The sequence below is a fragment of the Ammospiza nelsoni genome, chromosome 3, assembly GCF_027579445.1.
Source record: "Ammospiza nelsoni isolate bAmmNel1 chromosome 3, bAmmNel1.pri, whole genome shotgun sequence".
In the NCBI taxonomy this organism is placed as follows: Eukaryota; Metazoa; Chordata; class Aves; order Passeriformes; family Passerellidae; genus Ammospiza; species Ammospiza nelsoni.
This window is the reverse complement of record NC_080635.1, coordinates 71,647,100-71,668,314: the sequence shown is the minus strand read 5'-3', so window position 1 is coordinate 71,668,314 and position 21,215 is coordinate 71,647,100. Positions and strand designations below refer to the sequence as shown.

Here is a 21,215-nt window from a genome sequence, read left to right as displayed (position 1 = left end):
GACTGTAAGTATCCCACAAAATTGTCAAAGATACCAGAATTATATCTGTTCTGAATGTCTAGATTTAACTTTTACCTGCTGGCCACTATACGATCTTTTAAGGTGGAAGGAACTTCGTTAGCTAATTCTAGTTCTCTCTTTGAACACTTATAGTCTGTGATTAAGAAACCTCTCAGCCTTTTCTTTGTAAAATTAAAGAGGTAAATCTTCTCATGTCTTTCTCCATAATGAGGTTTCCCATTTCTTTATTCATTCTTGTGTCTTTTCCCTCAATCATTTTTCGTTCTTCAGTACCTGCAGGCTTTAGAATAGGCTCTGAATACCAGCAGCAGTTGCACCAATGCCAGATTGGGTTGTTATATAATTTCGTCACTTCTTCTACTCGGTATTACATCTCTAGTACATGCATTATGCTGCTGAAGATGTCTATGTTACACCGCTTAGATTCTATCACTTTCTAGGCTTTTTCCAGTTTGCTTCTGGCCTCCTTTCTCATGCCTGAGAAGCAAGTTCTCCACTGCTTAATCTTACATTCAGGACTTTACTGAAATTCACTGTTGGCTTGTGTGCAACCTTTTCTCCTGTGTCAGCAATAAAAACACTAAATAGCAACTGGTAAGATAACATCTATAGGGGCCTGAAAGTTCACTTGCTGAGAGAACATTTGCCATTTATTATTTAATTTGGAGAGCTATCAGCTGGTCTCCAATTAATCTACACTGTACTATGTTTATTTTAAACCAGCCAAGTATATTACTCAAGAATTCAAATTTGGTGCTCTTCAAAAGCCCATTGCCTCAATACTATTACTTTTATCAAGCTCATTTGTAGGCTCATCAAAACATGAGACTGGATTAATTAATAAGACTCCTTTTCCATTACATGTTGTTAATGTATATTAATTATTTATTTGTTGAGCCCTGTCACGGATGTTCTGGGATTTTGCCTGTGATTGATGTACTGCAGACAAGCCCAGGATGACAGGCTTAATTATCTCTTTTTAATGTGTGTGGTGTATGGAGAGCATCCACTTATTTACCTCCTAAAATATTCCTCAAGTTTCAGGGAGGCATTGTGTTGCAGTGAGTTGGACACATACATAACAAGCAGCTACTGGATTTCACTAAGGGATTTTAATTTTTAATACTATTCTAAATGTGTGTGTTGGTTTTTATTATTGTATCATGCTCCCTTCTGAGTAACTGTTTGCATACAGAATCCCTTGGGTATGTGCTTCTTGAGAAAAGAGACAGGAGCAATCTTTGGGAAGATCACCTGACCTGGTCTGAACCCAACTATGTTATTTTCCATTCTTTTCTTGCACCCATCAGATGAGCATGGGAACATCTTCTGGTAGTGCATTAGTCAAAATGATCATACATCTTTCAACTATTGTTTTTATAACCTCTCCTCTGGGGAAGAGTGTTTGAAGTGCAGCATATTATTTTCTTAGGATTTTAAGGCAGTTTTATGAAATGTGTGTCCTCTTACATCTTTTAGAATCACAGCATCATTAATGTTGGAAAAGACCTTTCAGATCATTAAGTCCAACCATTAACCCAGCACTGCCAAGCCCACCAGTAAACCATGTCCCTCAAAGCCACATCACATCTTCTAAATATCTCCAGGGATGGAGACTCCACTGCTGTCCTGGGCAGCCTCTTCCAGTGCTTGGCAATCCTTTCAGTAAAGACAATTTTCCTAATATTCAATCTACACCTCCACTGGTGCAACTTGAAGCCATTTCCTCCTGTCCTATCACTTGCTACCTGGGAGAAGAGACTCATCCCAGCTTGCTATAACCTCCTTGCAAATACCTCTGTCTTTTCCTCATTCTTTGTCATTATGTTCTCCTCTGCTTCCAGCAAAGGATGGAGATTCTTGACCCTTCTTGGGTTGGTAATATATTTATAGAAACGTTTTTTATTGTTTTTTTAAGAGCAGTAGCTGCACTTTTATTTCACATAACAGATGCAAAAGAATGGAACCATGTATCCTTAGTGAAAAGGAATGGGATTTGAAGTAGTCTGCAGTTCCTACAGGAATTCATTCCATCGTTTTGATAGGACCCTTTTTTCTTTTCCCATTGATCCAGAGGATCATAGTTGCTAACCATTGTCCTCTTCTGGTCCTTGACTAAGTCTTGGAGATGTCCTAAGTGCAGACCACAAAGATACAGGCACAGAATTCTGGAGTTCTTCAGGAAGCTGGAATAGACAGTGGAGGAGGGATTTACTGTGCCATGATGCTCTCAGCCTGATGAGTTTCTTGTTTCAAATATCTCTGGGCCCATACCTGTGCCATGGATATATCCATCTGTCCAGCCTGACATGACAGACATTACTCAAAAATAGCAGAGGATGAGAGCTTAGCATCAGCATTCCCTATCAGCTCAGCTGTTGGAAAGAAACCTTCCTTCTCTGAGACACTGGGGATTCCAGGTTGAAGTGGGAATATTTGATTCAGGAATCTTAGCTCAGAGTCTGGAACATGTTGGCAAAGCTGAGTTCTGGGTATGCAGATGGCTAATGATTAATGGCTAAAACCCAAGAAGAGCTGCATTATAAATGGAGAGATTTGTGTTATTTCTCACAGAATATGACTGTGCTTCTTTGCAATGGCCAGTTTTGATACACACTGATAACAAATTGGGGCAAAATTTATAGGCTTCAGGGAGGTCAGATGTGTTTTATTTTATTTGTCCTGGTGGGGTTTTTTTCTCTCTCTTTTTTTTTTTCCATTTCTGTCACCTTGCTTACATGGTAAGCCCCTTTCTCAAATTCATCACCTTCCTGAGGGTAGAAATGCAACTCTGAGATATTGAAAACAATTAAAACTTAACATGACAAGATTATAGGCATCTATAGGCATCTAACTAAACTCCTTAAGATCAGCAATTCCCAAAGCTTCCTATTTTTGAAACCCTTTTTGCAACCACAGTACATTTTCCCTTTGCACATCCAGGTCTATGATCATTTCCAGTTTGGGACTCAGGATCCATCTTGGTTTAGGAACTCCTGTTCTTGTCCTGTAGGGAGTAAACATTTTCCTTGCTGAGCCCCTTGGGTCACAGTCTGCACTTTCTATAACCTCTATTAAAAATGAGAAAGCATCAGCAATGCAATGCAAGAGAAGGAAGGATTTAATCACTCTTCTGTCTGTCCCTACCTTTTCAATTTTCAACAACAGGATCCTTGATCTCCTGTTTTCTTCTACAGCACATGGGACACACTCATGGCTAAGTATTTACTGGATGGATTTGGATTTGGGAACAGATCTTTGGAATCAAGAGCATGGAGAATTTTTCAGGTTGCCCAGTCAGTTTTGCACCTTGATTTAAATAATTGTTCTTTGAAAATTTATGTCACTTTCATCAACTTAGTGCAGTAAAGATGATGTTGGTATCTGTGGTACAAACTGACTGAAAATCCATCCTGTTATTAATAAATGGTGTCTGCAAACACAGTGGCATTTTACTGTTCTTAAATATTTGCCTGCTTTTGTCTGTGCTGTGGAAAAATAATGCCTGCTGGAGTGTTTCTGCCTCTGCCTGTCTTCTGCTTGTGACCTGACATGAACTGCTTTATGTAATGCTCCCTAGCAGCAGTGCTGCTGCTGGAGACAGGGCTGTTCCTGTGGCCAGAGGTAGCTCCACATCCAATTTTAAAGGTTTTTTTAGCCATTCAACTTAACAAATGCAATGCCAGGAAGGAGAAGGTTTTTGCCAACAGTGTTTTATCTCCAACTCCAACTAGGTGAGCTTGCTGAGAAGGGCTATGTTTGTTCTTTGTCTTGTTCTCTGTTGCCAAAGACTCCTTATTTTCTTGTGCTCAGTTCCTCCTCTCCAGCAGATAAGGTGAACATTGCAATGAGGTGACTCCTGTTTGATAGGTGTCACTGTGTGGGCTGGGAAGAGTTGATGGCTTAGCTCAGGATGGTGGAGTTTCAATCAGTTGCCTTCACAGGAGTGTTGCTGCAGCAGTCCAAGGCTCTGCATCTGACATTTCATGGCTGTAGTGTCATCATCTCTGCAGGAGTCACTTTCAATGTGACATAATATACAACAATATTTAGTTTCAGGCCAGGAATTTTCTTCCTCATTTATGTTTGTGGAAGCCATGATTTCTTTAATGTAGCACAAATCTAACATACACAGGGAATAGATACCTTCCAGATGTGCTTCCAGGCCTAAATCCAGGTCTAGAAATCCATACCGTACTTCATTCAAGAGCAGTGGAAAGAGGGCCTGGATACCCCTTGATTTCTTTGAGCTGCCAAGAACAGAGGCTTTGCAGCATGAAACTGTAATTTGAGGATAGCCCTTTGCTGATTTCAAGCAGTCAATTATTTGAATTTTAAGAATTAAGTGCTCTCGGGGTGGAAGTGATGTGTCTCAGCTGAAGTCCATTTTAAAATAATTTGCTGGTGATCAATTGTCTATGACCAGACATCTGGCAAGAATCATGTGGCAAGATGTAAGTCCAACATAACCCCCTGAGAGGAATTTAGACTGCACCAGTGGAGTGTGTTCCCTGGGACAGCAATTCTGACTCATTTCCATGCCACAGGCTTATACATCCATACACAGCAGACCTCAGACTGCACCACTGGGCACCAGGTATTCTGCTTGGTTTTTCTCAGATGCTAAAGCCTATATATAGGGTTTTCCCCACCTCTCTCTTGTTTCCTCAATGTCTTTTGTTCTTAATTTTCTCTCTTCTCCACTCCACTTTCTATAGGGGTAAAATGACACATCTCAGCTTAGAATTTATATTCACATATACTTGTCTCCTGTTCATGCTCATGATGGCTTAAAAAGCCTGAAGGGATATTCTGTAATTCAGTGTCCATTCATGTGTGTTTTCAGTACTTCCCATTAAACAGCAACATGCAGAAATGTTGGCAAGAACAGAGATAACAGAAATGCTGTCCTCACTATTCCAGGGGGTGCAAAGCAGGCATTACAGGGACAAAACTGCCTTATTTTCTTCAGGGACATCTAATCACTACAAAAGCTCTCCCTCTGACTGCCCAGTTTTTCCATCTCACTGTGAGCTGCTGCAACCTGGAACTGGGAGTTTTGGGCAGATGGTGTCAGAGACACCTCAGCTGTCATCCCAGCCAGGGAAGCTCTGAGAAGTGCCATGAAACTAATTGCATCCCTGTTTAAATTCTCTACATCCCTGTTTATATTCCTAGAGAATACAGAATACAGTATGGTATGGACATGTTTGGGCTGGCTCCACACAGGGTAAGACTGACACCTATGGAACCTCCAAGCTGATGTGCTTCTGGATAGGGTCCATCAGTTCAGCAGATGATGTCCCTGCCATAATTTCACTGCATCTGGTCCAAGTTGGTTCATCTCCCTACCAAGTGCTGTCCTGCAGCATGGCTTAGCAAAGCTTGGTAGGGCATCAGCTTGGAGATCTCTTCGTGTTGTGACACAAACCAGATAAAAGCTACAGGGCGGTATACAAATTTGTATTTAATTTGGGAGCATCCTCAAAAGCATTCAATGCACTTCTGTCCTCTCTTTCTTAGGTGTCTGTTACACCTCTGGCTCTCATGGCTTAAGGCAAATTTTACCTTAATTGGCCAGCTACCTCGTTTTAATAACCTTTTATTCTGAATTTGCAGGACATAAGCATTGCTTTGGTTTGCTTCAGATGGCCAGGGCTATATTCGACAGCATAAAAAACACTGGTAGAAAGCAGGGAGTGGAACTGATTCATCAGTAATAGCATCTCAAATGCATTTATTTATTTCTTAAGTACTCTGGGAAATGCTTTCCTTGAAAACCACAAATCCACATGTGGATTGATTTTTGTGGGTTTTACTGAATATAGAAACCAACAGCTCTGTATCTAGAGTGATTGGAGGCATGGAGACCTTGCTGACACCTCTGTGACATAGGATCATTCAAGCAGGATAAGGTCATACTAGAAAACTTGCAGGAATCTCAAAGCAGGATCTGACAAATCTTGCAAGATCAAAACCCTCAACGTTCTGCATGCATTCTCCTTTCCAGCCTCTGGAGCCTACTTCCTCAAAAAGAGGTTAAAGGAAGAAAGGTACTTTAAAGTTCCTCTTTGTAAATGAAATCATAATTGATGGAAAATTAAAGCAATTGATGTAATATAAACCTCCTGGTAACTGGAGAAGGTGCTACAGAGGCTTCCCAGCAGTTATACATCAAGAAACATTCTTAATCTCCTAGATAATGTGGAAAAAGAATGATATTTATTATCTACAAGTCCTTACAAGTTGAGGATGCAGTTTATAAAACTGTATTTGGCTCCCCCTCCTTTTCCTCCTTTATTGTAATCCTTCACTGTGGATCATTTTACATCCAAACTCACCTTCATTTGTTATCGTACTTTGGTGATTTATCGGCATCATGAATTTCTGATTAATAAGGCTAGAAGGACATCCATCAGAAGAACTAAGAATCTGCGATCATTTCCTCTCAGGCTCTCATTAGCTGTGGCTGTCCTTCTGGGAGTTTTATCTTTGTCTTTCTATTTCCAGACTAAAGCACATGAGGCTTAAAAATAATATCCTCAGATTAATCTTTTGTTTCTATTGCCTTTTAAAACCTTTGGTCAAGATGGAATATGATCTCCATGCTGTCAGCTGAAATAAGTAGGAACAACACAAACTGTACAAATACACTCCTAATGAATGAGCAGGCAAGTCAGAATAATAGATGGTTTGATTCAGCCTCCTTCATTCTAGATGGAAAAGACAAAGCTCTACAGATAATCCTATGATCATATAAAATATTTGTGGGGTAGATAGGAATTACACTCAACAGTGTCTTTTCCATGAGAACTTCCTTTTTCTTTATGTTGCTTTGGTTTTTAAAATGACATGAGTTGTGGTGAAATACCCCTCTGGTACTTTCAGGTTGCTGTGCTTAGTGAAGTGGGAAAGGTTTTGTTTCAGAGTTTCTATACTAAGCTCTCTTTTTAATGAGACACTCCTAGGTTAAAAATACCTTCTGAAAGTAACTTCCCACGTCTTTCCTACATCAGTGACAGATTGGAGCAGAAAATGTGGAGTACGCCTGAAAGTGATAAGTTGAGGTTAGAGGTCTAGCCAAAGTCAAGTGCTAGGGAGTTTCAGCTGTAGAGAGCTGATGCTTTGAATTATAATAATGTGATTAATGTTTCTAATGTAAGTGGGTTTGGGAGTTACAAGGACTTGCAGCAACAGCTTGGATAAGAATGGTGAAACCTGCTTTTAGAGTTTTATTTATAGCACATTCATTAGGTTGGGCAAAATGGACAACATGTGCTTATGTGGTTAATGATAAATCCATATGAGGACTAAACTAGTCTGCTGAGTTATGAGAAAGCCATTTGTAGGTCAAATTTTTCTGGAGAGAGACAGACTTGAGAGGAACAATTCCTGTCTGTTTGAGGGAGAGGGGAGAAGAAGAAACCAGCTTTTCTCCTTTTGTAAAATACATAGGATGTTATGTTACATAAATGTTACAGATCTTCATTAGTTTTTACAGGTCATTTGCCCCTGAAGTTTATGTAGATGGCTTCATAAATGCCAAAAATAGCATGGGGAGGAGCAGATATGTATGGAATGGAAATTATTCAATTTTTTTTTTTTATAAAATGGCAGATAATCTAATGTTAACATATGAAAACTGCAAAAGCCAGAAAAGAATACATCTCTGATGCATTATATTTTTTCTTGTGAGATTCAGACAATCTGGAGTGAAATAAAAGGTACTGAAGGAAAAAAAGTTATATAAGACTATTCCTTCTGTTTGAATTCACCACACCATAATCCTGCTGCTGTAAGCAGTTTAAGGTACTCTTTCAAACAGAAATAATTTCCCCAGGTGAGAGTATAATTAATAAACCCAGTATTTTGGCACATGGTTCATGTTGTGGTTTTAGTTATAGATCTGCCAAAAGGATAAAAAATGATTGGTTCCCCTCCTCTATCCTTATCCAGGGTTGTGCAGATCCTTCAGCCACAGGTCCCCCTGGTTTCCACCAGAGACCATGATGCCATTTGGACTGAAAAAATAAAAAAGAAATAAAAGCAAGAAAAACAAAGACAAACTAGTAAAAGAAAACCCTTATGAATCCGCTTTATATAGCAGCCAAATGCATAAGTTCCATGCTAGAATTTCAATAGTTGCATGCTGCACATCCTCACAAATAAACAGGCAAAACCTATCCATTTGCAACAAGCTATTTCCCTTCTTTGCTCTCATTCCTAGGTAGAAATGGAAATGTGATGTTCATTTTCAAGGAAACGAGTTGCTGTGTGAATGCTCTCAAATGTGTTCCCATACCTCTGCTGGGTGTTGCTGCAGGTGCTATTTGTGAATGAGCTCAGATTATCAGAACACACTTTCAGAAAAGCTGACTGATTATAGTGAGTATTTTTAGCAAGAGAAAATGTCACCTAGTGCAGAGATATTTAATGATATATATGTATATGTACAACAAAAACAAGTACAAGAAACTCTTTCAGATGAATTCCCTTTGAAAAGTCATTTATTACTCTCAGGACAGTCAGTTAATAAAATACATGGTGGCTTTCCCCTGCCCTTGACACCCTGTAATCCACAGTGGATCCCTGCTCAGAAGATGTACTTTAGTGCCACACAGCACCTTGGGCTTCAGTGGTAACTGCATGAAAACTTAATGGCCTAATCAGAGTTTACCTCATTTAGAGGTTACAGAAGATGACTTGTTTCTGCCATCAAAAGTCGTGACAACACTATTATAATATTTATTTTATACATATGAAATAATCCATGTTTTGCTCTGTGAGGTAAACACATATTTTATTTTTGACCCCCTTGGTAGACACAGAAAATTAGGTTCAGAGATTGCAATAATTAGCTAGGTTAATAATCCCTGCTGCAGGAGGGTCAGCTCCAGAGGGGATTCATCTCACCTGTGTTAAACTGTGTTTGGATAAAACAAATTATCTTCCACAAGGACCAGTCTCTATTAATTAGAGAGGGTCACTACAGATATTTAGCTCAGATCTACCCTTGAGCTGGCTAAGCACAGTGCAGATACATCCCACCCCATGGATTGAAACACTGGTTTTTTGAATGACAAGTAAGGACCAAGCTCTAGGAATAGATGTGCTCCTTACCTTGGAGAACTTACAGACAAAAACCACTGTCTTAAATACAAGAAATAAGGATGTTAAATCTGTGTGGAAAAATCTGAGACTCACAGGGCAAGCCTGTATTTACCCAAGGCTTCAGGATGAAGAAAAAGTCTTGTGGTTCTTTTGGATAACTTATCATTCTGAAATTAGCTATATTTAGTTTACTGGTTAAGTTAATTAAACAGCATTGGGGCCCTGCCACTGGAAAACTTTTATGGTGTTAAATATTATCATGGTCCCTGTTTATCCCAGGGTGAGGTGCCAAGTCTCTGGCATAGCTTGACCAGTAGCATGACCAAGAGATTGTTCCCAACAGGAAGTCTGCATGGGGCCATTCTTTTTTGGAGGTTAAGGGCATTTAGCCCCCCTGTACATGAGGCTGTGCCTGCTGGCCCTGGGACCAAAGACCAGCCCTGACCCTGTTTAGTTAATCTCTTTCTCTTCTCATTTTGTTATTTGACCTCTTCACGATCAGAACCATGGGGAAGCAGCTATGGTGTGCTGGGCTTGATGCAGGGCTAGCCTTACTTTGAAATAATGTGGTGCTATCTAATTCCCTTCTGCTGTTCTCTCTAATCTGTAAAGACCTCACAAATCTGATTCTGGCCTGGTTACCCTAATCTGCATCATGGGCTGCCCAATTCACTGACTTCAATGGGCCACACTGGACTGTGTTAGGGTTTTGAGCTGATATTTGGTTTTTTGAACTTGTTGAGCAAACAGATCTGCAAGATCTCTTCTTGACAGTGCACTAGCTCTGATCTGAAAGGAAACACAGCTTTAGACATCTGTTTCAAGGGCAGAACTATTCTGAGCTTATTTAAACTTGATACAAGGCTCTGTTTATATTTCTTTGATTAATTGAAAATAACCTCTCATTAGGGAAGTGACAACCGATACCATACGATTGTGCTCAAGTCATTCACAGGAGCGAAAGAAATACACCAAGGGTTAGGCAGGTCAAAGCCCTTGTTTGGATCAAAGCATATGTTGAACACTGTATAAATGCCAAATCTGAAAGTGTTTTGTGTTTAAGGTTGAAGTTTGGAGTAAAATGATACTATAACAATAAATCCCCAATTCAGCTTTTTAGGTCGCTACTGCATTCACAAAGGCACAGCAAAGAGAGGGATGCATCTGATGGAGCAGCTGGATAGGAGTCTAAGTCTGCTAAAAATTTACAGTATAGGTGAGGTAATACCACATCCAGGTCTGGTAGGCACATTTGAAAAAGAACTTTAATGCAATGGAAATGGATCCTGAAAAAGTGACAGCTATGGTTTGTGGTTTGTCCATAAATCTGCCTTACCATGAGAGACTAAAAAAGCTCAGCTATTTTTATTTATTCAGGACAAGGTTATGGGATGACTTGTCTGTGGTTTTGTAAAGCTGAGCTTGCATGGAGAGGGAGCAGCAGGCTCCAGTTCCCGCTCAGAGCTGCATAGCTTGGCTGTTTTCAACCAAAATATTGGAGGGTCCCCAGCTATGCCTAGGCTTGAAATATTCCTGCTGTTCTGGGGGTAGACTGAGGATGGGCTGTACCTTGGTGGGCTCAGCCTTCTCTGTCCATGCCTGATATGCAGCTTCCTGGAGAGACTGGTGAGTGATGGCCAGGGTTGAGGGTGGAGAGTGAGGCCAGACAAATGCAAATCAGAAAGGCAGCCCTTCTTCCTGACAGGGTGATAGCCACTGAAATAACTTATCTGGGGTGGATTGTCCTTCCCTGAAACCCTCTGATCTGGGGCGGATGTGTCCTTGCATGATGTACCATAATTTGTAATGATTCAGGTGTTGCTTTGGGACACCATTCTGTGGCTTCAGCTATGTAGGTGATCAGGCCAGGTGATGGAAATTATCAAATGAGTGATCTCACCTGGCCTTAAAATATTCCTATTAAATAGGAATATTTAAATATTCTTGTTTTAGTGAGAATATTATATTCCTATAAGACTGATTGGTAAATGGAAATGTCTCAGTGAGGCCATCCTTAGCCTGAGGAAGGTCAATTTTTAGGAAAAAAAATCTCCCACCACTTTCATATTTGTAGGCAGAATGGCTATGTTTATATTTGCTTTCCAGGAAAGAGTTAAATCTGAGCTTAGACCTGGGCTCCAACTGTCCCTGTGGTTTACTATGTCTGGTAAGACATCTTTCAGTAGGATGAGGAGTGATACAACTTCTTCCAAACAGCATTTGACCTTCTGTTCAATCTACAGTGACCTGGTTGTGTGGGTATCTCATCCACCTTTCAGCAGTGGTGTGGGAACCTAATCAGGAAGATGAGGACCCCTTAGAAAGTCCCATGGGCTCCTGTCAAAGAGTTTATGGCACTGCCTACTGCAAGGGAAGGTGGGATTTGCAGAGAGCCCAGAGTCAGGCTAGGTCAGGGCTGACTGAAAAGGACACATTTTTAGTTTAAAGGATACTTTAAAAACTGCAACCAAGTTCAAAAGCTGCTGTGCCCTTGCACCCACCGTGTAGAGAGGTGTTCACAGGGTTTGCCTTGCAGGAAGGTTAGAGTGAATATTAGGAAAATAATCCAAATAGATTAGGAATGATGCTATTAGAAAATCCATTGGCTTGGATATCAGGAAAAATTTCTTCACTGGAAGGCTGGTCAAGCACTGGAACAGGTTGATCAGGGACATGGTGGAGTCACCATCTTCAGAAGTGTTCCCAAAATGTGTAGGTGTCATGGCTGGGGCTATGGTTTAGTGGTGAGCATGTTGTTAGTTGGACTTGGCAACATCTCCATTACAACATTCCATTCCATGGCGACATCCTTCCATTACAAAGTTTTCCTGTATCTTGATTAGTAATCACTACACTGGAGTGATTATTCTGTGATTTTTTTTTCTACTAATACTCTTTTTTTCAGCCGTCTGACTTCTGAATTCAAAGACCAAGGTAAGAAATACCTTGAGGTATATGCTCATGGGACATAAAATCTTAATGACTTTATATGATTCTAAAGTATCCATCCAGCTTTGTTCAGTAAAGGCAGTTTCTTGCATCCATGCGAGCAAAGGTTTGACTCAGTGTGATTTTCTGTCTCTGTCAGTCGTGCCACTGGCGCATCTCGCGGGTGCCTGGGCTGTCCCTTGTCCTGTCCCCAGGGCCGTGTGCTCCTCTCCGGGCTGGGCACAGTCCCGGGAGCCCGGCCCGTCCCCTGCCCCGGGAGCTGCGGGCACTGCCGCATTCGGAGCGGCTCCTGGGGCAGCAGCTGCCGCTCAGGATGCAGGGGGGACCTCGCTCCTGCCTGCTGCCCTCCGGCACACGCTGGAGTATCCGACAGCTTGGAAAAGCCAGGAAAATGCTGAAAATGGCATTTTGCTCTTAGTGTCTAACATTATCGCACCACTCCTGCTCAAGTAAATAAACTCTGATGGGAATCCTGCCCCTACCCCCTTCATTCCTTGCTTTAATAAAACTTGTCACAGTGATTTTTTTTTTCCCAGTCAGCAGATTTTTACGCTGGTTAACGAGGGCGAAAAATTTCTCTTCCCCCCCCAGCCGCCCCCAGTTGCCTCCCCTCTCTTTCATGTCAGGGGCCAAGTTTGGATTGGAGCCTGGTGAAGTTTCTGTGTCATTTCCTGTTGCTGCCCTCCCCGACACTCGCTCCGCGCTCCAGCCCTCCCGCAGACGCGCAGGGCGTCCGCCCTCCCTCCTTCCCTCCCTCCCTCCCGGCCGGCGGCTTTTGGGGAGGATGTGACAGCGCTGGGCACACCTCACGCTCCCGCCTGTCAAGCCGCATTCCTGCTCCTGCTGTCCCACGGGCTCAGCTCCCTGCCCGCTGCCAGGAGCGCCAAGAAGCCGAACGCTGGAACAACTTTCTTCTCTCCACGCAGCCCGCGGAGCGTCCCAGGCTGCTGGGAACCGGAGGCGGTGAGAGCAAACCCATCCTTGTCCCGCAAACTTCGCCCGCTCCTGCTGTCCGTGCAGGAGATGGGCAGCGAGGGGCCGGGGATGCCGGTGCTGGGTGTTTGGGTGGGCGAGGGGCTGCGGGGGGACAGGGAGGGGACAGGGAGGGGACAGGAGCCCCGTGCGTCTCACTCCGTCGGACAGGTCAGCTGTGAGGGCTGGCATTGGTGCTGTTGTGCTGGTGGCTTGATGCGAGTGACGGAAAAAGGGCTGTTGAACAGAGGGGGAGAGCGGCACGGGGATGTCCAGAACCCGGGCAGGCAGCGAGAGGAGGTGAGGCAAAGAGCAGGGGCTGCTCAGCCTTTTCTCTTACGTGTTTGTCTTTCATCTTCAGTTTAGTGCTCCCAGGTTTTTCCCAGGGCTGGCTTGCGGCAGCGTTCACGGGGTTTGTGAGTGTGTCCAGTCCCGGGGATAGCTTTTCTGAGCAGAAAAAGCTGATACATGTGGAAATCTGTGTTACCCTCGCTTGGAGGAGCGGGCACGACTCAACTGGCATCTGTAAAATCCTGCTTGTGTTGCCTTTCCTCTGCCATTGCCTTATTTGCTCGCTGAACACACGTATATTTGGTAGGAAAACTACACAAATGCTTGTGCTTTAAAGTGGAGCAACTGTGACTTCATGTACTATTTCTGTCATTCCTGACTCGTTCAGTCTTGACTGTTTCTTGGACAAACAAGGCATAACAAAGTGACGGATAAATCCCGAAGCATGTGCTGGAGCCGGTTCCCGGAGCTTCCAGAGTTAAAAGGTTTTTTTGAACTCACTGACACGGGGCAGTAAATCTCAATGTGTCAGTAAGAGAGGAAGAAAAGCGCTTGCAGAGCATTGCACACCGGCAGATAGAGTCGGTGCTGCACAACCTTGGGTCCTCACAGGCAGGATCAGCTCCCAACACCTCCAGCTACCCAGCAGCATTTAGAAAGGTCAATCATATGTACAATATTTACCAGCTAATTGTAAGTGGGGCAATAAAAGCCTTGGAGTTGGCCCCAGGAAAAATGATCCCCAGGCGTTGTGTACGGTGTGTTTACCTCCCAGTCACTGCTTGATTCATGTTGCTCTCTCAGCTCCCTCTCATTTTATGCTGGTTTGGCAGTAGAGTTCTCTCTGTCCCTCCTTCCCTAATGAGAAAGTGGTGGGAAAAGGTACAAGATGGGTATGTAGGAAATTGGCTTTGGGCTCACCCTGGGCACTTCAGTTGCTCTCCACTGCCCCAGCCAAGGCACATCTCCTCCCATGGCTGGGGAAAGTTCAAGCCCCCTGTCCTGCCTTGGCACCCCTTATCTTGCTGTCATAAGCAATAGGGGACCCAGGAGACATTTACTGACAGTTTTGCCTGGAGCCAGTTTCTAGGTAAAAGCTCAAAGTTTCTTTCACAGCTCTTCCATAAAAGGCTTTTTTTTTTTTTTTTTTTTTTTTTTTTTTTTAATTGAGTTGAGTAGGAAATCCTTTTTTGGGTCTTCCAATCTCCCAGACCCTTTCTGAGTGTTGTGCTACTGGGGGATTTAACAAAAAGTATTCACTCAGTATTCTCACAACAGGCTTATACATGTACTAGTGAGGTGGTCTTGAGGATCTGTGCTACCACACAGGGGTTGATCTGAGACAACTTCTGGGTGTTGCTGGAGTTCAGGAAGGGCCAGGACACTCCAAAGGCAGTTTGGATGTAGTCACCTTGTTTCAGAGTGTAAGAGAGTTTAATAATATGTAGGCGTCAGGCTGTGCCAATTGGCTTCAGGGCTGAAGAATGGGCTCTGGCAGGGGTTAGTTTACTAGCAGAGACACACATAGCCAAAATTGAGTAAAGAGCTCATGTAACAGAGGGAGGAGAGAAACTGTAGCAGGAGTTGCTCTCAGCACCTCCTAGGAGCCCAAGAAACAGCATTTACCTGGAGCTGTGCTCTGTATTCTGGATGTGAAAGGAAATGAGGTGACAGACTGGCATTTTCACAGGGGTTCAGCAGGCAAGGCAGCTATGAGGTGAATGGAATCATTGCCTGTGCAAGGTGACTGGGGGCCTGACTGAGCTTCAGGGGCTGCTTTGGGTGCTTGAAGGGGGGATATGACCTCCAGGCCTTTGGAAAACCACCCATATATCCACCCATCTGTTGAGAGATGAACCTCTGTCTCCAGTGCAGTTTTTGGGAGTGTGTTTCTAAACTATCCCAAAACATTACCTATGTGCCAGGGAGGTGAACATAATTTAATCCTTATTTTTTTTTGTATTTAAATGTTAACCCTCCTTATTTTAAGCTGAGATCACCCTGCTGATTCCAGTGATGTTATTCTTGATTTACAGCAGTGGAGGGCAGGTAAAAATCAGTTCCTTAATATTAGTCCCTTAATATTTTTCTGACACTTGCAAAGGAGAAAGCAAAACAAGAGAAACCCACTCAAGGTGAGATCATGATGGGAACTGAAGGGTCTAAAGTACCACCAAGACTTTTCTGACTTTTTTTTCTTTCTTACTTGCCCTACATCTCAGTTTTTTCTTCTGTCGATAGAAATTTGTTCTGTGCATGAGCAAAAGCTGGGTCCCTATTTTTACACAGAATGCTGTAACAGCAGCAAACCCGGGGTCCCTGTCCTGTCTCTCTCCTTGTGTGAGCGTGCTCTCCACACCACACAGTGCTCGTGTAGCCTTGACAGATGAGCCAGGGAATGGCCATTCCAGTTCTGCTGCTTACCTTGGGAAAGTGCTCTGGAGCCCAACAGACTTTACTGTCTGGAAATCTTTCCTCTTGCACAACATAAATTGTCTCTTTCAGTTTAATCCTGTTGTCTTAGATTACCTCACCCAAGTACTACCTTGAGTAAAGCCTCTCTCAACAGCCACTCCACTGCAGTGGGGGAGCCAGAGTTCTAAGAGGCCACAGGGTGTGAAGACTCTGCAAGAAGGTGGGGTGGGTATGTGCTTCCCTTCCCCCTTTCTCATCTTGCGCAAGGGCGGGGCAAACAAGTCCTGCTTTTTAACATCAGGTCTGTGCGACTTCTCGTCCCTGAGCCAGACCCCTCTGCAGCTCCACAAACCCATGATGGCCACTGAGACCCCCAGGAGAGATCTCCCATCACTGGAGGCTTCTTGTGGTGCTGGTGGTCCTTTTCTCTGAGCTGCTTTTTCCTGCTTCAGTGCTTGAGCTTGGTGTGGTGCTCCCTGTCCTGCCCGAGGTTGCTCTGAGGATTCTGTGCTGCTCACCAGCATGTTGGCTGCCATCTGCTTCAGTTTATCTCAGCTTCTCCTAGGGAACAGCAACAGCATTTGGGGTAGCCTTGGCCCAGTTTGTGGGTGCTTCCAAGCTCCCTGTGCTTCCCCATCTCCCCAGGCTGAATCAGACACTCTGTGTTCATCTGCTTTGCTCTTGCTCAGCTGCAGCTCCAGCTCTCGTGGTATTTAAATGCTGATGCACAAATTTAGGTAACATTTACACGCTCTAGTGAGTCTTCAGCTTGCCTGCACAAATTTCTTGTTTTCCTTCTTCTAATGCAGTGCCACTACCTGAGGACAGTGCTGCCTCCTTGCTCCAGAGAGCTGCTGATCCCTGCTCTGTTTATGGGACATTGCCATAGCAATGAGGATGTGTAGTGGAGATGGTCAGGATTAACCAGACCATATCCCTGCTGCTGGCCAAACACAGCCAAAAAGGTGTCTGGCTCCTTCCCTCCCCAAACAGAATCCTGTTTGCTTTGACTATTTTTAAACATATTTGCTGGTGGAGCCCGGAGCTCACTGTCAATCTGAGCCTTGCCACATGCAACACACAGCTCTTTAAAATGGATTATTGTGGAGATGGGAAGGACAGTTGTTGCTCTTCTGTCCGCTGGCTTGGGGCTACCTGACATGATGGTGGTTGTGGCAGTCACTTGCTTCCCAGTAAATCAGCTAAAGGCAACATACTTCTCAAAGTCAGAGGCTTTTTCTCCTTCCTCCTGACTTCTGGACTTGAACTGGTGAGAAGGAGGTGAGAGGCCTCTGTATCCCATCAGCAATTCCCTCAATCATCCTCTCCCTCCCTGGAAGTGTTATTTTTGGTTAATTCATACAAGTCTGGGCCTCCTTGGTCTATCCTGTGGGAGGAAGCTCCAGGCTGGAATTTTGTAATAAAAGCCAGATTTTTCTCTGGAGGCAGAGTGGAGGAGGCCACTCCTGTTGCTCCTCCAGTTCTTGTTAGTTCTTGATCAGCTTAATCTGGCAACTGTGAGAGGTTTTCTTTCTCTGCTGAGAATAAATCTGGCTTCTGAGGAAAGTCAGTGTTGTGGTGCTCACTCTGAGATACCTGATTTCCACAGAGCCACTGGTGGAAATCACAGCTCAAGCTGTTTGGACCTCATCTTCCTGAAGGAAGTTTCCATAAGTTCACTGGGTCTCTGAGTGCCTCACAGGCCATTTGCACCCATGCAGAACCACAGCTTTCCTAAAAACAAGGAGTTTCCCTCCAGTGTCCTTGGCCAGAGTTAGTTTGCTCTTAACTTTAGGAGCACAGGGCAGTCTGTCCCCTGTCACACCAGCAGGGGCTGGTTTTCACTGGAGCGAATATGTCTGTGTACCTGCACCTGGGAGACTTCTCAGAGGTGTTCTGTGGTTATGAAAAGAACACAGATTTGGCCTCTGATTTCCATTATGAGCACGATAATTCAGCGTTCTCCTCCTTCACTGACCATTGGCAATAAAAGGACCACTATTCCCTGCTCTCTTCTCTTTGCCTGTCCTTGAAGTTGGGGTTGTTTCCATAGGAGCTGGTGCAGTGACAAGCTGAGAACATCTGAAGTTGCCATAATTTAAATATGCAGGTGCTATCTTAAATATAAATATATCCTGGGAACTTACTAACTAAATTTGAGTTTTCTTCAAATCCAGTGCTAAGGATAGAGACAGCAGCTGAATCTGACCTATAATCCTCACTGGTACTTTTCACACTACCTGTAAGGCAGTCTTTTGGAGTTTCCCATCCAGGCTTTTTTCACTAACTTAATAAAATCTATCTTGTGCTCCTTTTATTTTACTAGCCTAAACTATGTTGGACTACTTTTTCTCCCCTTCTTTTTTATTAGTGTATCCATGGACTGTATAGTCTTCAGAGATTTATTTTTCTTTAATGAAATCAGCCTCATTTTCCTGGCTAGGGTACTGCATGAATGTCACATTTAAATATGTGCTTTCAAGTCCAGTTCTTCCCCTCAGATATATTACTTTACACTACATTTGTCTGTGTTAAACTGCAGTGCTGATTTACTACATCAGTGACCATAAAAGACTCCAATTCCTCTGACTCCGGTTTTGTTGTTTCTCACTGTTTATTATCCACAATGATCTGATTTTTAGAATAGTTGGCACATTGTAAGCTGAAGTTTCTTAATTCTTTTCCTCTGCTTGATACAATGGTTACAATTAGATTAAAGTGTATTTAGTGGATTTGGATGGCAGAGCAAGTACAAAAAGCATGGGAGGCATGAATGTCCCAGCAGTGTGTGGTGCCAGGTGTGCACAGGAATGAAGGGGTAAAGATGTGCCCAAAGTGTAGGGAAGATCCCTTACCTCTGTCCCACAAGGAGGTGGAAGCAGAGAGTGATCAACTGTCAGAGGTCAGTCCTTTCTTTTTTCTTGAAGGCCTCCCTTTTTTTCTTGGAGAGCTCTGTAAGTGTTTTCTTCCTCTGCTGCAATTCAGAAGTCAGAAGGATGCTCTTCAGCCTGCTAAGGAGGTTTGAACAGTACTGAGCCTGCAAGATCTGAGATATGGTCAGCAGGATCCTAAATAGCTTTCAGTCTTGCTGTTTAAACATGCAAAATTGGGAATTCCCTTTGTTCCCTTCATTTCCTTATTTGAAGAAGCCCAAGCTAGACAAACCTGCCAGGCATGCTGATACCTCCTGACAAACTGCTTCAAAACACGAGTTTCATGGAAGGACAGCATCACTGCAGCACAAACCCTTCCCAGAGAGACAGAAGTACACCTTAGCCATATTTTAGTCAACCTCCAGCCTCAGTCTGTGCTTCCCTGCATGGCTCTGCATCATCTGTCATTCAGGAGGGTGCTGGGCTGGGTGGTGAATATCTCATGCACCACTTGTGAGAAATTACAGCTGATATTTAGAAAATGCTTCTGTGCCATGTCAGCCAACTTCTGAGAGGAGCAAGCCAGGAGGCAGGTGCCTGTTCAGATACATCCCTGGTGTTTTCAGCTGTCTGGCTCTCAGCAGCTCCTCACTGGGCACACAAGGGAACACCTATTTGCCCTTCCCAGGCCCCCTGTCTCCTTGGACCCTACATGTGCGGTACAGGTTCTGAGTCACCCCTCAGAAATCCAGTGCTCCTGACTCCTTCTGACTCTGCTGAATGCCTCAATGCTTAAAATAGTTGCTCCAGGTCATGCTGCTGGGTGGGATGGCAGCAGGTTCCCTACTGTGACATGCGGGTAAGGCTTTTATTAAATGTGGCCTCAAGTCAACTTTCCATAACTCAGGTTTTGCAGGTGCAAAGGGCAGGCTACAATCTGGGGAAGTATTCTTGACCTTAATCATTATTTGCAAAGCAGTGTGTGAGGCACTGCCTGTTGTTACTAAGAGAAATGATGCATGTTAGAAGGGGATCACGTGGCTATCAGCCTGTGCAATCTGGCTTTATTTTCCAACAACACTAAATACTTGCTGATTCTGTCCAGATCTTGCCTGTAGTTTTCTAGAGTTGTCTCTGAGGCAGGGGCTTTCTTGCAAGAAAAAAGTATGCACCAGGGCCCTTGTTTTCTATCTGCACAGCTCTGACTGTGCAGCTGGCTGCCAAGCATCACACAGCAAGGCAGAGCAATGCATGTGAATCACCATGGAACAACATCAGACGAGCCAAACAGACCCATGTGATTTTAGGCAGGGCTCAAGAATTTTGTTCTTTAGCTTCAACCCAGGGGGCAAATTTGTTCATTTTCCTGGCACTGCAACAATGATAAAGTCTCTGCACCCATTTGCTCTGTACCGGTATGGTTTGTTCTCTGAAACATTTGCTGTTCCCATTTTGTGTGACAATAGCTGTTACAGGATAGGTGGAGATCTTGTGGAACCAATTGTCAGGTACATTAAGCTGCTTTCACCCCTTCCTGAGTATATAAAATGTCCTTAAAGCAAGTGTAAATGGTATTGACTCCAGAATCAGACAAATAGGTTCCCAACTCTGAAGTGAGTATGTGTTGCAAACTTTAGTGGGGAGATGAATAACTAAATTATTGTCTCACCCTCTGAGACAGGTGCTTAGGACAAAGTGCTGATGCCTGGTGGCCACAATGGATGTTGGAGGAAAATTTTAGGAAGGTTGAAGAACCTGTGCCTGAAGACATTGAGGGCTCCAGTGGTTCATGCACTTGGCATATGCAGGTTCCTGAGCCTTATCTGGTGACTTGGACTAAAATCACAGAATCATGGAAACACAGGGATGGAAAAGACCTCTAGTTTGACTGAGTCCAACCATTAAGCCAACACCACTGTGTTCACCACTTATCCGTGCCCCTTAGTGCCACATCTACACCCTTTTTGAATACTTCAGGGAGTGGCAAATTCCACCAATTCCCTCAGCAGCAGTTCTAATACTCAAGCACAAACCTTGTGAGAGATGTGTTTAATAGCATAGATGGTAAAGTTCTGGAACCTGAAATGTTCATTACTACAGAACTCACTGCTACATAAAGACCACTAGAGCTTTCTTGACCTTTGATTCTTTCCCCTCATGGCAGAGATCACATAGTGTGAATCAGCTCAGAGATGAAGTGAAAGCCTACAGCAACCAGCAAAAGAAAACTTGACCTAGGGAGGAAGGAAGGTATTTTTTGTGAAATACAGGAATGCAGGCAAAGATATGAGGAAAACCACCTACTAAAGAGAAGCAAGCTTGTGAAGCAGACATGAAACCTCCTATGTTGACTTTTCATGTCTCCTGGACAGCCTAGAGTTATTTCAAAAAAGCACAGCTTGAGACAAGCACCCTAAATGATATCCCTGTCTCAGTGGCTTCTTGGGACCCAATGTACCACACAGAGCCACTATGGACCTGAGGAGGAGCCCAAGTGCAGATGGAAGAGCAAGGAAGCCTGTGACCTCCCCCAGTCCAACATCTGTGACATGAGGAAGGTCATCTTATCCAATTGCAAAGTGG

The 21,215-nt window shown here is 43.7% G+C and overlaps 1 protein-coding gene across 2 annotated transcripts in view; it reads left to right on the top strand.

The window, feature by feature from the left end:
- Positions 1–21,215, top strand: part of EVA1A (eva-1 homolog A, regulator of programmed cell death) — a 201,476-nt gene that overhangs the window by 123,030 nt on the left and 57,231 nt on the right. The window contains exon 1 of one of the 2 annotated variants that reach the window (XM_059468827.1): positions 12,908–13,044. The exons of the other annotated variant lie outside the window; for it this stretch is intronic. The gene's annotated coding sequence lies outside the window, so the exon portion shown is untranslated. Of the gene's footprint in view, positions 1–12,907; positions 13,045–21,215 lie in introns of those variants that run through there. 2 annotated transcript variants of the gene reach the window in all.